Consider the following 4,929-nt stretch of genomic DNA (forward strand, 5'->3'; position numbering starts at 1 on the left):
TTTATAAGAGGAAACCTAAGTGGGGGAAACTAAGCAGCAAAAGGTTTGTTCATGTTTCATTTACATTTCTGCATGTTAGTACTGTCAAAGAAACAGGGTTCAGGGAGGGAATTACAAGGGCAATGAGTTCATTCTGTGAAAGTACTTGTAAAACAATATAAGGATGCAACACTGTGGCGATGGGACAGGGGTTGGAGCAGTGCAGACTACAATGTATTGTGGATTAAGTCACTGCGGGGAGGCATGTAAAACTTTCTCCCAGTGTACTGCGTGGGTCCCCAACTAGAGTAGGCAATCAATCGATTTGATTGTAAAATGGGTGATTTGATGACAGTAAAAATATAGAAAAGTTAAACATTCGTTGATCATTCAATCCCGGGCAATGTTGGGTCACCCTGCTAGTTAAAAAAAAAAAATCAGTTTTGCAATAAAATTGATAGGACACCTTATTAAATGTAAATAGTTTCAATGTTTTTTTTTTATATATCTAATTTTTTAGAATTTAATTTTATCAAGATATCATTTAGTCATTATTGTCATATATAACAAGCAAGTGAGTTAGGATTTTAGAATGCATATATTTTGATCAATTTTACAGACAAAGGGGCATTTTGTCATTTCTCTTTTTTTTTTTATTTTTGAACTAGACAGTCTATGAGGAAAGAAAAAAAAGCGTCATTTTCTGTGAATCCTCTCCCTTTAACATAATTTCACCCCGAGACATATTTTAGGTAAAAATGGACTTTATTAAACAGAACCCAATATTTTATACAGTGAAGCAGTAATGTTTTTTTCTTTCGTTAACTGGAAAGAAGTTTATATAAAATAATTTTATAAAAGAAACAATAGATTCTCTAGAGTGCAATGTAGAATAACATATATTTTGAACTACTAGTTACTGCATGGAGGCACGTGAAGCTTCCTCCTGAGCGATGTCATGGATTTCGATGACAATAAAAATATAGGAGTGTGAAATATTTGTTGATCATCATTCAATCACGGGCAACATCGGGTTTCCCTGATAGTGAACTTATATAAATAAGTCTTGCAATAGTAAGTCACTGACTTATGGGCAAAAGTGCAACGTAACACGTTGCGTAAACCGCTTTGCTTCTTACAATAATATGTAAATTTTATCTTGAATGCATAGCCCCTTTGATTTTTAAAATATATCGCATGTACCGAATTTATAGGAGAGTCAATATTTTGCTTTCTAAATAAAATAAATAACTTTTTCCTTTCAATTTTTGAATTCTAACCCATTTTTAATCATTATACAAAGTTTCAACACCATCATAAAAAAATCATACATCTTGGGACTTAATCAGATTAAGTAAAGGTTTGAAGCTTTTTTTGTGTGTGTGATTAATAGGGCTAGGACAACAGCATATTCTTTTCATTGTATTGACTCCCGAGTGTATATCCGTTGATATCTTATATGCTTTTATATAGAGTAGTGTGGTTCTCGGTTGATTAACTATGCCTGTGTCGGATATATACTCGAGAGTCAAAACAATGATAAGAATATGCTGTTGTCATAGCCCTATTAATCACACACACACAAAAAAAAGCTTCAAACCTTTACTTAATCTGTTAACATGTTTAGCCCTGCATATTTACTGGTATACATGTATTTCTTTAATAAAAGCTAAAATATTGTCTTTTTCACGTTCTCAAATTCAGCTTGTGGAAAGTTCACAGAACTTCTAATGTTAACATCTGGTGCCATTTATTACCAAGAGTAAGATGTATGATAGTGAGTATTAGTCCCTCACTTGCTCAACTCCATAGAAATAGCAACGCAGTTATAAGGTGGATATGCAATAGAAAGTCAGACCAGATCAAGAACTTCAAGTAAAACTCTTTACTTGTGAAATTTGCTATCCCAAAACTTGATACCCTATTAAGGGCAAATCATCTTCACTGATCTGGGCATGTTGAAAGAAGCAAGGATGTACCACCACTTAAAGAGACCTAAAATTGGGCACCAAAAGGAAAACCGGCCATGAGATGGAAAGAAACAATCTGGCAAAATCGTAATTGATGGATAGTCATTTTTCCAAATTGTGTTTACTGGAGAATTAGCGTAAAGACACCGTTGAATCTCTTATCGAGGGGAACATAAATCTAGATGTACTAATGCTGTCACAATAACATCTGCCAAGGGCAAAAGTTACAGCATTCTATTAGTGATGGGACGATTCCAATACCCCCACCCCTAGATCCTAATACAATTACTGATTCTCTAAATTTCCGATTCTTTCAAAACTTGTAAATATTTAATCACATTTTCAGATTACTGACTCAAATTTTTCTGATTACCGATTCGAATACTCCCAAAAGTTCTAATTTTTCTCATTCCAATTAATTGTCCTAACACTACATTCTGGATGAGGATGCATTTGTGTATTTTGCTAACGTTTTAAATAAAGCTTCAAATCAAATTCATTGGAAAAAAAATAATAAAGTGCAACAAGTCGTGTAAAAGAATAGTTTATTTTTTATGTGCTAAAGAGTCATTGCTTATCAAGGGCCAAGAGCTACTCAAGGACAAGGATTAATCGGATGGATATTAAGACAACATTTTGAGGATTGGTAACGATAGTAAAAACTTCAGAACAAGATTATCAGAAAGGATAGCTCAGCAAGAATTTGATATTGGATTTGAAAATGGGCATGTTGTAGTCAGCTAGGAAGCAGCTCCGTAGTGTTATGTCCCACAGACAGTTCTTGGAAAGAAACTTTATCCATGAAAGTTCCGTTTAGATTTAGATACACAGGAAGGAAAATTCTTTACAGTGGTTGTAGGAAGACGAGTGTTTAGAATGTGTATGTCTATACTATCTGAATATTTGTATGTGTGAGCATCTGTATAGAGGGAGGAGATGGCAGGTGTAGTTAGTGTAGCTGTGTTTCGGGAATCATGAGGCTTTAACCCTTTTACCACAAGAATTTTTTTCGTGCAATAAATAAATTTTTTAATCATGAATTTATGTTCTTGACTCAAGGGAAAGGGATAAAGGATTTAATTTTACACTTGTCCATCCCTAAACAAGGCATATTGACATTGAAGGGAAATGGGGTACTGTGATAGTGGCCATATTTATAGGAGAGTAGGAAACAATATTTGTTCACATTACTGCATGACTACTGTCATGGAAATGGAAGTTCCAAAGAAAAGGTACTAGAGTAAGAAATCTCATGGCATCTAGGGACCTCTACAGAGAAGGGGTGTGATTTTGCTGCTAATCAGAGTTATAAGTGCAGTAAATTCATCAGAGCAAATTCCATGGAAATACAGTAGGACCTTGGGATATGGTAGCCTCAGGATATGTTTTTTTCAGGTTACGATGCAGAATGTTAAAAAAAAAAAAAAAAAAAAAAACTGTCAAGGAGCTCCCAGCTGGTCCTGCATTTCATCTTAGTGTGCCGCTAGTCGCATCCATAACAGATCCTCTTTTGACAACATGAAGGTGTATTGACTTTATTCCCCCCCCCCCAATATTATGGCAATAAATGCATTCTTTATTAAGTGTGTATCGTTTTTGTTAATTCAACTTGACAAATAAAACAATCATGCTTAAGTTATGTAGAGAAAAGATAGAAACATACAATAGTGCAGAACCTATCCAAATTCACCTTGTATTGTTGGTACATTTATTATCTCACCAGGAAGTCTATTCCAGGATCCAGGGATTCTGATTGAAAAAGCGTTTCCTTTAGTTTAATTGAAATTGGCAGTGAACTAGTTTGCGTAAGTATGAATAACAGTATCTATTGGATGTCTGCATTTTTTTTTTTTTTTTTAAAATCATTGTAATCTATTGTTTTCGAGTTACTTTAATTTGTTTATTTTCAATCCATGACAATGAAATTAAAGTTAAAATTATCATTTGATACCTTGTTAGAAAAAAAAGTATAAAAGTTGAACATTGTAAGAACTAAGAGAATAAATCAATTTTTAAAATTAAACCTTTTAAATGGGAGGGGGGGGGGCAAGAACTTAGTTGCCATGCCAACCTATTAGTTTGATAAGGGCTTAGTTTACATCCTAAAGAAGTAGTTTCTTTTAATAGCCAACCGTGTCCCTACAAAGGAACGCCGACTGGGTTGCCGAGGTATTTTTGCAGGTCAAAGTACTCTAACTCTAGGACATTGGCTTTTCAAATCGCCCTGCCATGAGAGCAATATAAATAACTTCAATATTAATAGGATCAGTCAGACCCCAGGGTCACCATCTATATATGGGTGGCAGATGGAGAGGAAAACAAAAAGTCTGCATTCACTTATAACCTGGGTTTTGATGAAATCATGTTAATACAAGTCAAGATTTTTAATTTTACTTTTATTCATCCCACATTTATTGCAACTGAAACAAGTGTCATAGGGGGAAGATTTATGGAGAAAAAGATTTGTTCACATTACATTTAAATTTCTGAATATTGGTCAGGGGGAAACAGGAAATTCTAAAGGGAAGCGATCCAAAGAAATAAGCTATGAGAGTAAAACTGTCCAAAATTAAAGAAAAAACAAAAACACCTCAGCAATTTACATGATTTTGAGAATGTACCTATCACAGAACAAATGTCAGTTTTTTTTTTTTTTTTTTAAGGTTAAATTGTGGACAAGCACCATAAAAAGTTCCCTGGAATCTAGGAACCTCTAAAGTTTTGTTCATATAGTGGAGAGTATTTTCATTGAGGAAGGGGAAGAACAGGTGCAGCTAGTTCAGAGCACATTCCGTGGAAGTTTTTTTTTTTTTTTTTTTTTTAAGCATAAGAATGCAACACTACAATGAGTTTCAAATGTCTTGTCTGAGTTTATCTACTGAATTATTATAGTGGGGGGGGGGGGGTAATTCAGAAAAGTGAAAATCAAGGTAAAAAAAAATCAAAAAAAAAAAAAATAAATAAATTAAAAAAAACCAAA

Source organism: Euprymna scolopes, chromosome 14 (genome assembly GCF_053919585.1).
Source record: "Euprymna scolopes isolate OS-2025 chromosome 14, ASM5391958v1, whole genome shotgun sequence".
NCBI classification, from domain to species: domain Eukaryota; kingdom Metazoa; phylum Mollusca; class Cephalopoda; order Sepiida; family Sepiolidae; genus Euprymna; species Euprymna scolopes.